The sequence below is a fragment of the Corylus avellana genome, chromosome ca3 (genome assembly GCF_901000735.1).
Source record: "Corylus avellana chromosome ca3, CavTom2PMs-1.0".
NCBI lineage: Eukaryota > Viridiplantae > Streptophyta > Magnoliopsida > Fagales > Betulaceae > Corylus > Corylus avellana.
In genome coordinates, this window is record NC_081543.1 from 17717844 (window position 1) to 17731091 (window position 13248).

Below are 13248 nucleotides of genomic sequence, written 5' to 3' on the forward strand. Positions count from 1 at the left end.
TATTAAGAAGGTAATATTATTATTTTTATTGTACCATTTAAGAATTTTTCTTTCCTGTTGACACTTATTATTGTCATTAGAATGTTTTGGCTTAAGAATGTTACTTTAGCTTCCACTTTAACTATCCATCTTCTAATTAACACGCTTCTTTTCAATGACTACATTATAATTAAATTTTAAAAATGTTTTTGCGAAAAGGTCTTAGAAAATAACAACAACAACAATAATAATAATAATAATAAAGTTTATAGAGAAATTTATTAAATTCAAACAAACTGTTGATTTTCTACCCTAAGGTGACGGTTGGGTAGATTTGTTGGGGAGTGTGACACGTCAAAGCGTATAAAATTATGACACGTATCCTATTTAAATTAATGCCACACTAGCGAAATCTTTTAAGTCAGATGACGAAATTTGACTGTAAAGAATGAATTGTTTTTTTGGCATACCTTAAAGACCTTTGAATTTATTTTAATATCACGTTAAGCTAATCGTAAATCAAGTAGATTACAATTTTTTTTTTTTTTTTTTTTGGAAGACATCACATTTATCTTTGGTGAAAGTGATGTGAATTGAGAATGAGACCATAATAAATAAATGAAAATGAAACCAAATGCACAAAGCAAAAAAGTTAGATATCGATCATGTGAGGTGTTGATAGAAAAATTGATAATGGTGGTTCAAGAAAAAAGGCTCAAAACTCATGTCAAAAAAAAAAAAAAAAAAGGCTCAAAACATAACCGACATACAACAAAATTTAACCTCTTTTGTTTAACATTAATCACATTCAAGTTTCAACTTTTGTTTAACATTAATCACTTTCAAGTTCAACTCCATCAAATTTGTCAATATCGTCTTAATATCAACAAAGGTGTAGAAAGTAATATTTATATAGAAAGTGAAATACTTTGATAAGGTGTAGAAGTGATGTTTGCAATGGTGATTGGTGCATGTACTTTCACAGCCCAAAAACATGAATTTGCTTCTTCTTTTTTAGCTGTCCTCGATCCATTAACATTAAAAATACCTTCAGAAACAAACAAGGTAAACAAAAGCTTATTAGTGCGAAGGAAAGCAAAGACACAAAGCAAATTAGGCCAAAAGATGTGAAATTTTAAATTTCAACAGCCTTTAGCAGCGGAAAGCTTCTTCATTTACTTTTTCCTCAGATAATAATATTTATTAAACCAGGATGGGCACGTTCGTGGCTTTGTTGTTGGGTGGGGGGGTTCTACTTTCTAATCAATCAAGGAAATGGGAATGTGAAGATTATAACAAATGAAATGCAAATAAAGGGTCGACCAAAACTGTTGGTGCACGGAACTAGCAATGGCTTTATGCTCTCTTTTGAGGAGTTTCATCTGCAAAAGAGGTAAAAGATGTTAGAAACCTACCGACTCTGGAAGACTAAAGGGACTCCGACACCCAAGTCAATAAGGAGCGAGAGGTCCGTGTAGAATAGTGAAATTGCGTACCTACCTTAGGTTATATATACAAGCATGTAGATCATTTAGAGTCTACTACAGGGGTTATGGCTCTAGGTCCGTTGGGTCTTAAAGCTCCTTATGTGGCCTGGCGGTAAGTCTATTCGGGGCTTTTCTAGACATTTAAGAGATTTTTAGATCTTACAAATAAAAAAATTAAAAATTAAAAAAAAAAAAAAATCAGAAATTAGTGCAAAAGAATTTAAAACTATTGAAAATAAGTCAAATAAATGATCAAGACTCACTGCATGAACTAGGGCTACCACAGTCCACATGAGGGGAGTTTAATTTGAAGAGACAATATTTCTGAAACTGAACTACCTACCTAATAACTACTGTAGCAATCAATAATGCGCGCCACGACACAGCAAGAAAAAGAACACAGAAATAGGTTGGATCGAAACCGCCCAAAAAAAGTTTCACCATATGGTGTCCAGCGAAAGAGAGGTACTCGACAAAAAAAGTTTGATAAACACCAAAATAATTAAGAACTTCAATGAATTGGGTTTCCTCTCGAGTTCTTCTGGCACATAAAGTTTGTAATTAATGAAAGAACTTTTCAACCTTTATGATTACCTTTTGTAAATATTGCAACCCAAGGAGGAAAAAAAGAAGAAGGCAATATGTCCTAAAACGTGGCCTGCTGTGCTCTATTATGGCAATCGCTTGCTTACTGCGAATATAAACGATTGTGATTGTTACTTGTACTTGGTGCATTGAGAAAAGTAAATGCACATAAAAAAACCTCACTTGAGAAAAGTAAAGGCATCACAGTTCAATGTAATTTTTTAACAAATCTCAACCATATCTGGGCTTCCAAAAGTTCGAGCTTACTTTTTTTTTTTTTTTTTTTTTTTTTTACTTTATAATTGAAGATAGAGAATATAAGAATTGAAAAGTACAAGCCAGGAGAGGATTAGAACTAAGATCTTCAAGTTATCAAGTTTTTAATGAAGCACAGTTAACACTTATGAGATTTCATGCACATTAGGGTTTGCAATCACATCAACTTAATTGCTGAGGATATCATGCAGATTTTATTGAGTTCGGGGTTTCAGACCCACATGCGGCCTCGTTTGATGACGGTTTTGAAAACAATACGAGAATAATTACATAATTAAATTGAGTATTTAAAGATATAAGAGATACGTAGTGAAATTAAAAGTGATCATAGTCTAATTGACTTTAGTTCGACCATAAAACCCTAGCACAAAATGGCCAAAACCATATGGGCAGGTGCTTGGGTTGGGGACGAAACCCCAGCCCCTAGCTGGTTTCCAAGGGAGTAGGAGGCTAGGGTTTTCTCTTAACCTTAGCCGTCCCCATGTTGTCCAAATGGATGGCTCCTTTCTCTCTCTCTCTCTTTTTTTATTTTTTATTTTTAATTCTAATCTTCTAATAATTTTAATTTAATTTTTGTTTTAATTAATATATGGACACGTGTCAATTTTTTAAAGGTGCTTATGCAGATTTTTGTCAAATTTTGGATGAAATTTAAATAGAGATATTATCTCTGTTTTTAGGCTTTAAGCCATTGTGGGAATAAAATCTACTATGGGTCACAATCAACCATTATGAGATTATTTCTCAACCATTATCTGAATGTGGACACTAGGGGTGCCAATGGCCGCTATAACCGCCTAGTAGTTAGCAGTTTTTGGTTTACTAACCGTAACCGCTAACCGATAACCGCCTTTTTATATAATATATTTTTATACTTATAACTATAATAATATTTATACATATAACATAATCAATTGATCATTGAATCACAAATTTCCTTTGAGATGATTAAATCACAATTTGAGTATTAATATATTATCACTATAGTTTATATGATTATATCACATTATCAATTGATCATTAAATCGTTTGATTATATAATAACAAATTATACATATAATATAACATAACTCATAAGTCATAAGTATGCAAGTTCATACTAATACAACAATCCAGTATCTAGAGACTTAGTTCCAATGTATGCTATAAACTTATAAGTCCATATATGTTATAAATTATAATTATACATTATACATATATGCAATTATGCATATTGAATAATATAAATGTATAAGATCAATACTTAATTATATGTTTCAATAACAATTCAAATACTTATTAAAATGAATCATATTATTAATATATAATGATAATGTGATTCGTATAATATCAAATTAAGTAATTGACATTAGATTAAACAATGTGTTACTTACAACTACAATTGAAGCATTAATGTATTATCATTCTAATTTATATGATTATATAATAACAAATTATGCATATATAATATGACATAAGTCATAAGTATATCAATTCATATTAATATAACAATTAAGTACCTAGAGACTTAGTTTCAATGTATGTTATAAATTTATAAGTCTATATATGCTATAAATTATAATTATACATATATGCATATAAATAATATAAATGTATAAGATCAATATTTAATCATATGATTCAATGACAATTCAAATACTTTATTCAAGTTAATCATATTATTAATGTACAAATTCTTGTTAAAACTAAATGTTCTTTTAAAGACTTTTTACATGTTAAAACTAAATTTTAACAGGTTGTGATTTATACTTAAAGGAAGTTTTTTTAAAGTACGTGTAAATGTAAATTTGGGGTCAAATATTTTTTATTTTTCAATATGGGCTCTTTTTATAACAATTTGGCCCAAGAAGACACTAAAAATGCAAAAAACAAATGAGGTAAAAATGCTACAGTGATCCAAAAAAAGCCCAAAACTGAAAATTGGTTTTATGTTTATCTTGAAAAAGCCCAAAATGCCCCAAAAAAGTCCAAAACGCCCAATTTTGAAATAGCGGTTATAGCGGGCAGTTACATGTTTTACTAACCACTAACCGACGGTTAGTAGCTAACCGCTAAGCGGTTACGGTTGTGGTCAGTGAAATTTAATAACCGCTAAGGCGGTTACGGTTAGCGGTTTTTGCAGCATTGACACCCCTATTGTGGACAACACATGATATTTCAACTACCTCCCACTATCTATCAACCACCCTTCATTATCTTTAAACTATCTCCCGTTATTTATCAACCACCTGAAGGTGGAACATGGAGAGAACAGTTACCTAAAATCCTACAAAAGGGGACTCAAGGCAAGGGGTAAATCAATAAGATAAAATCATTTTCAAAAAGAGACCTTAAGCTCATTACTATATTTTTCACTCTAGACAAACTTGCTAATTTAAGCATCGGAGTATCTCTAGCCAAGGCCATGACCCTTTGATGCTCTTTTATTTTGCAATCTATCGCCGGTCAAGCCGTACCAAAAACTACATCAACAATTTGGCGCTGTCTGTGAAAAATGTTATTTTCTTCCCATACAAAAAATCCGTAATGGTGATGATCACACACTCATACGACAGTTCTCATCTTTAACATCTTTTTAAAAATCACGTACTAAGGCTAGCTGATGATTTTTCTTCCCCAAAATTCTTGCCCCACGGAAAATACATCATTTGTAGCAGATTTGCGGACATCTATGATCGTCAATTACAAATTCACGTTCAAACGTGATAAATCAGAATTCGATTGCAATGGGTATACAGTCATCCACACTGAATCCGTGTTTATTTCCCTTCCCGATCTACAAGATAATTTTTACATGTTCTTTTATTATTTTCGGCTTTAATTCAAGGTTTTGGTGAAAACTCAATCTCAACTTCCTTAGAGATGGTCAGATTTGGGCTCTTTAGTCAGCCCCTCACTTTTGCAATTGCATTATATTGCCTCTGCAATGGAAATATACATAAGGATATGTGTCTCTTGTTTTGACCCCTGGATTCAAGTTAAGGAAAACAAAAAAAAGCATAAGCATAAATATGAGAGGCTTTTGATCTCGACTTACGTGCCTTTTATTAGAAAGAAAAAATCATAGATTGTTGGCTTTTGTGGCAACAGATAAGACACTGCATTGTTTTGGGCATTCTACCAAGGATCCGACTTATATGTTGTTATTTTAATAACAGCAAGTATACTATAGTTTATCAATGGCCAAAATTGAATCTTTTAAAATTTCTTTTCATTTTCTCTCTCTTATTAAAAGCTTCTAAAATTAAGTCAACTTTGAGATTTAGTCTTGACCATTGATTAAATTACAGCATAAAATAACAGCATGTAAGCCAGATCCCAAGTGTCTACAAGTTTAATAACATCTAAGTGTATTAAATCTTGTTGTTAAGAATTCAGTGTAGATTTATTTAACACAGGCAATATGAGAGATGTCAAGAACCGAAATGAACAGAAGGACTATCATAAATGAATAATCCCTCGGTTCTACAACAACAGTATTTTTTTTATTTTTTTGACATGTCCACATAAGAGGGGGGAGGGGGAATTCGAACTAGTGACTTTCACTTCCTAAGGCGTGGCCTCCAGCCGATTGAGCTATCCTTTGGGGACTACAACAACAGTATTGGATAAAGGCAAATATTAGCTTGGGAGAGGAACCGAATTGGTTATCTACCTCGAAATTATCTAGGTTCATTTTTAACATACGGAAACCACAGGGTTACCGGTCACCTCCCATACATGGCAGGCTGCGTTTGACTATAACAGATTTGTGTTCATCAATACACAGTGTGTTCACTTTCATTGGATCCATGAGATAAGTTTCATGTTCACTTTTTTAATATTATATTGTTAGCCAGTTAATGAAGAAATTCATAATGCGGAAATAATAAAATAGAGACATGGTTCGATCTATGACCTACATTTATGCTTTTATTCAATGAATGATTTTACAATACAAATAGTCCATATTTATAGGATAAAATCAAATTAGGTATATTTAATTCTAATTTGATTTTATCAATTACAATCAATGCTAATATATTCCCATAATATTACAATATATTCTAATATTCTCCCTCAAACTTAAGGTAGAAGGTTCTGGAACCTTGAGTTTGATTTTTTTTTTTTTTTTTTGCTACAAATGGCAGCACTTGAGTGATTGGAGGTGGTTGGCGACAATGATCAGAGATGCCCTTTCAATAACAATATGCCAACTATATATGAGCCAAAATGAAAAGCCAACCATGAGCTGAAACTGGCCTGGGTTTTAAACAATAACACAAAGCCGAAGACACTACAAGAATTTAGGTCTTTAGGGGCGACTTGAAGTCGCCCCTAAAAGTCCTAAAGTGGACGCTGTTGACAACAGCGTCGACTTTTCGACCCTAAAGATGTCGACGCTAATAGTCCAACCCTAATAATCAAATGCATGATTATTAGCGTCCACTTAAAATCGACCCTAATGATCACTTTTAGCGTCCACTTTATCGACCCTAAAAGTCGAAATGTTTTGACCCTAAAGATGATGTAAACGGAAGCCAACCATTAGCGTCCACTTTTAGTGGACGCTGATAGTTAACCATTAGCGTCCACAAAGTGGACCCTAATGGTCCTAAAAAATTTTAAAAAAAAATTAACTATCAGCGTCCAAACCAAAGTGGACGCTGATAGTTAATCATTAGCGTCCACAAAGTGGACCCTAATGGTCCAAAAAAATTTTAAAAAAAAATTAACTATCAGCGTCCAAACCAAAGTGGATGCTTCTAATTAACCATTAGCGTCCACAAAGTGGACCCTAATAATCCTAAAAAATTTTAAAAAAAAATAATCTGCGATCGATCACACAATCGTGTGCGATCGATCGCAGTACCAGTAGGTTTTCGACATTTTGAGATCGATCGCACTTGGAGTGCGATCGATCGCAAAATATAAAAAACCTACTTGAAAACCCTCTGGTACTGCGATCGATCACACTCCAAGTGCGATCGATCGCTGAACCAGGGAACACTATAAAGGAAGAAAACCAATAACATCTCAAAGATTTCATCCAATTAAAAGGGGTAAAGAAAAGGAGGGTATCTGAAGGCTTAATTATCATAGTTTTTACTCTTATTAACTTATGTAGATTTCTATGAACAGACTCGAACATTAAAAGCGGAAGAGATTTGGAAGAAATCAACTTCTCTAAAGTTTCAAACTTTAATGAGCATTTTTCTAGCGCCAGTAGATGGTAACTAAATAAACTTCAAGCATAAGTTACATTTTATGATTCCACATCAGCTGAACAACTAGAAGTCATGAGCAATAAGAAATATAGCTCCTAACTTTCAAATACACAAACTGATCATTCCAAAAATTGAACCAAAAAGCATACACCCAACCTCCAAGCCTCCAGGGAAGCAAAATGAAAGAAGATCTTTGTATTTAAGAGGCAGCTGCTTTTCTGGAGGGTAACCTCAAACGAAGCACCCCAACCTGAGCTACCTGTCTCTTCATTATTAGCCATCCTAAAAAATATCCCTCCTGCACACAATAATACAAGTCTGAGATACACAAAGTTATTACAAAATCACTAGCTAAATTATAATACATATTCCGGCGGAAACACAAAGCTTGATACTCAAGACCTCACAATATATTTTTAGTACCCTCAAGTCCTCTATTTTAACCCTAAAATTGTGCTTGTAAAGATCTCCAAAAAACCTTAACATTATGTCCAAATCAGCATAAATTGTTGCTCGAAATCCAAAAATTCCAACAATCATATTGGGTATTACCTCTCCAAGAAATTAAGAAAACCAATCTCCTAAAATCAGTTTACAACAACCTTTGAAATCTTCCTGGGAGCTCCTGTTTGGCCAGAAATCTAAAGCCTGAGAAGTGAGAAAGGGAAACTTGTTTTATTAGAATCAAATGATCACCACATAGACAATAGGCCTATTCATGTATACAGCAAATTATCTCACTCCATACAAAGACATAAAACAGAGTACTTGTACAAAAAGAAGGAAAAATTCTGTTATCGCTAGAATAGGGTTTCAAAAACACACAAAAAAATGAAATAAGTTATGAACTATTCTAGTATTAAATGGAACTAACTTCCATTTTCTCACTGATTGCAGAGTGTTCTTCTAGTTAAAGAAATGTAAATCATGTTGGCCTTAAACTGATTAATTTCAATGCTTTTGTATTGCTTCATCATGTCATCATAGCACACATTGAGCATATAAATTACCTTGCACTCATTGTTAAACAAGTATTTAACTCAATCCTTCAGCACCATGAGATGACCAGACATGTTTGCCAAATTCTTCAAGTACCAAAATTTTCATAATCACAAACAACAGGGTATATTATGAAAGCTGGGTTGGTAATGCCAGAAATTCTATTGCCTAGCACTAACCATAGATTCTTATGCTTGCTACAAGGATCAAAACGAGAAAGCAAAGAAATGGATCCAAAAGCCCATCTATAATAGTATTCTCTGATCACCATAATCATATAGTTAATGTGTGTTTTAACAATAAACGACATATATTTTATTCCTAGACAAAAATTAATGCTAAAACATAATGACCACAAATGCTAGAAGCCATATATACAAGACAAGACAAGAAAAGGCAGTTATTACCAGAAATTTCCACCTCCTTGTCGTTCTTGCCCCCACTTTATGTTTTTGCTCTTCCCTTTGCCCGACATGGCATTCAACCTCCTTGTACCCTGCATCAAGGAATTTATATAGTTATAAAGTATTAAATGATTAAATTTATTTAAAGAACAAAATCCATTCATTTAAATGATTAAATTTATATAGTTACAATTTTTAAAGAACAAAATCTGTTTATTCATCTATTCTAATATATATATATATATATATAGGAGTAGAAAAGAACAAATTTTTGCCTTAATTTGGCTGATATGGATCAAACCCATTATTAAATTACAAAATAACACTAACTTTAATAATAGAAAATTAAATACTAAAAATCGGCCCTATTATTTGACTTTCATCCTCTTGAACCTCAGGACTGATAGAGCTCCAACCTTCCTTTGGCTTCCAGTAGTAGTGATTTAATAGAAGGTTCTTCAACCAGAAGCGCTTGCTTTGATGACCATTCAAGCACAGCAAGCACCTCTTCTTGTGCAAGTGTCTCGCTGTGAGGAACATGTAAAGCAATGTAACATAGAAGAATCAATGCACGAAGCTGGACCATTTGTTTACCAAAGTAAACCAAGTGAAACAAGTGCTTAGCTCCTCCTGCATCTATGACTGCTTTGCAGTGATAATCATGGAGAAAATTGTCAGTGCAAGCAAACTTGTTAAGTGCAATGGTGGCAGCCTCTATAGAAACCACAGCTACCCCTTTGTCAAGTAGCCTCACCAGTGGCTCAATGATTCTTGTTTCAGATGCTTGGAAAGTGCATGCCAAGTTTCCAAGCGATTTGATGCAGGGTACAAGGAGGTTGGAGTTAGAATTAGAATACGCAATATAATATAATACTTTATTGCTATAAAGTCTACCTGCAGTAGCTTCTTGTTAATGTCATTCTTTTTACTCCATAGATACCTCATTTTAATACAATATCTAAATGGAATAAAGTTTAATTGATGGAACGGTTTGTACTTAATTTCTGGCGTTGTTTTTTCCCCCAAGCAAGTATATAAAAACTTCAAGATAATTTGTTAACAAGCATATACAAACTAAGAACCACGCAAGCTAGCATGATTGGGATCCTATTATTATTAGGCCATCTAAATTTCTATAAAATTCTAGCGAAAACGAGAGGTGAATAATAATTATGAGAGAATTCATATGAGATCTAATTGCGGATTACTGACTCGCTGACTTTATATTGCATTAAATTTTGAGGGGAAAACACTTTATTCTTTTAGTTATCTTTAGTTTCTTTATGTCAAAATTCACGGTAGGAGATGAGAGTAGCTTTCAATAACAAAAAAGCGTGAAAGAGGATTGCAATCGACTTGAATTATCGTGAGTAATTTGAGATATAGAAGAAATAATTCCCTGTCTAAAAGTAAAACTCCAGGAACCAGATTTGAATTATCGTGAAAGAGGACTTAAAGGAAGTGTGGGACAATACACCCACCAAGAGGATTGCAATCGACTCTCTTAGGGATTTCAAACCACTGGATTGGTAACAAAATTATCTGTCTAATCCCTATCCATCCATCCTTAGACGCCTTTGTCAAATGGGAGACAGAATCAATCAGCAATGCCTTTGTCAAATGGCATAGCTGAAATGGGTCCGAAACAATGACCATGGAACTCATCAAATCTTGAAATAGCAGTAGAAACCAAATGACAAAATCTGGTTTCCATTTTGTCATTTACAAGTTCCAACGCAAAGAGTTTGAAAATGTCCATCATAATATATCTAAAGTATGGAGTTTCCCAAAATGAGGTATCAACGATTCCAAGGTTGCTTTGGATTCAGGCCGAGGTTTTTGTTTCTGTCTAGGTGTTATGTCGATGGGTAACTTAGAATATGCCAAATGACAAAATCTAATGCGAAAAAAATGGAAGGAAAGAAAGATCGACAGAAACGAAAATACGTACGACGGTTTCGGGGCGGGCGTTCTGGCGGAGACGAGCTTCGAGCTCGGGGTTGCGGGGGTTGGTGACCTGCATGACGCCGTAGCCGATGACTCCCGGAACGACGCCGCATATGGTGGCGAAGGCAAGGAAGAATGGCTTGGACTCCTTTGTCCTCCTCACCAGCCACCTCCACGCCTCGCTCTTCTCAAACAGTATCGACATTCTCAATCTCTGCAACTCTATTTCGTCCCTCTTCGCTGCTCAAGGACCTCAACAAACTATTATATTACTATTTGGGCCTTTCTTGGTTTTTGATTTTGATTTTATTTAGGGCTTGGGTTTTCTTACTCCGGTGGCCGAAGACCTCACCGGAGTAAGAGAGAGGGTGAGCTAGGGAGAGCAGCTGGAGAGAGATCGAGAGTGAGAGTGATGAGGGAGCTGAGTGCTTTTGAGGGAGGGGAAAATTTTAGGGATTTTCGTGTTTTCGAGCGTTTGGGGAAAATTTTTGGTTCGAAAATTTCAGAAACCGCGCCACTTGTTGGCGCAAATATTTTCTATTAAGCCTCAATCAGCGGCGACATTGCTTAGTCGCCGCTATTTAGGGTAATTTTATTTTTATTTTTTTCTTAAATTATACTTACAATTTTTTTAAAATAATTTTAAGTTTAAATGTAGGGTAAATTTGAAATTCTATAACAATTTTAAGGGTATAAAAGACATTTTCAAGAAAAAAATACTATTCACACAATATTTTTTTCTATAAATGATTAATAGCTTAATTGAATGTTTATAGTTCAAATGATCTAATTCACTAGGATCGATCAATATAAAAGACATTTTCAATAAAAAAAAAATACCATTCACACGATATATATTTTTTTTTATAAATAATTAATAGCTTAATTGAATGTTTACAGTTCAAACGAACTAATTCACTAGGATCGATCAGATGTTTGATCGATCATTTGATTCTATCACGATCAATCGAACTAATTCATTAGGATCGATCGGATGTTTGATCGAACATTTGATTCTATCACGATCAATCGAACAAATTCAGTAGGATCGATCGAATGTTTGATTGAACATTTGATCCTATCACGATCAATTGAACTAATTCATTAGGATTAATCGGATGTTTGATCGATCATTTAATCATATCACGATCAATCGAACTAATTTACTAGGATCGATTGGATATTCGATCAAACATTTGATCGTATCACGATCAATCGAACTAATTCATTAGGATCGATCTCAATCGAACTAATTCATTAGGATCAATCAAATGTTTGATCGATCATTTGATCCTATCACGATCAATCAAATTAATTCAGTAGGATCGATCGGATGTTCGATCAATCATTTGATCCTATCTCGATCAATCGAACTAATTCACCAAGATCGATCGGATGTTTGATATATCATGATTAATCAAACTAATTTATTAGGATTGATCGGATGTTTGATCCTATCACGATCAATCGAACTAATTCATTATGATCGATCTCAATCGAACTAATTCAATATGATCGATCAAATATTTGATTGATCATTTGATCCTATGACAATCAATCAAATTAATTCAGTAGGATCGATGTTTGATCGATCATTTAATCATATCACGATCAATCGAATTAATTCAATTTCAATTGTTTCAATCATTTGATCTTATCACGATCAATCGAACTAATTCATTATAATTGATCAGATATTCGATCAAACCTTCAATTTCAATTGTTTAAAGTTTAATCGATCATTTGATCCTATCATGATCGATCGAACAAATGCAGTAGGACCTAACGGATGTGTGAACGAACCTTTAATTTGTTTGAAGTTTGATCGATTATTTGATCCTATCACGATCGATCGAATATCCGATAATTTATATAAAATAAATAATGACATATTATCGGAGGTAAATTTTTGGGAAATAACATTTTAACGCCAAATCCTAATGGAAGGAGATATTGCATCAAATTATAAGTTCGATGAGTCAAATATTAAATATGTTTTTATTATTAAAATATTAACAACAAATTTAAATTTAATAAATTTTTAGTATAAAAGATCATTAATGTGATATTTATCTTATAATTAATTATTAGCTTAAATTTTATTTTTTTTATTTTTTTATTTATTTTTCTACTTACTCTTTAGCGTCCACAAAGTCGACCCTAATACTTTAGTATCAGGGGCGACTTTCAAAGTGAACGCTATTGGTGATTAATTTTTTTTTTTTTTTTTTACCTACTCTTTAGGGTCGACTTTGTCGACCCTAATAGTTAACTATTAGGGTCGAATTTCAAAATCGACCCTAATGATGAGTCTTTAGCGTCCACTTTTAGTGGACGCTATTGTGATTAATTTTTTTTTTTTTT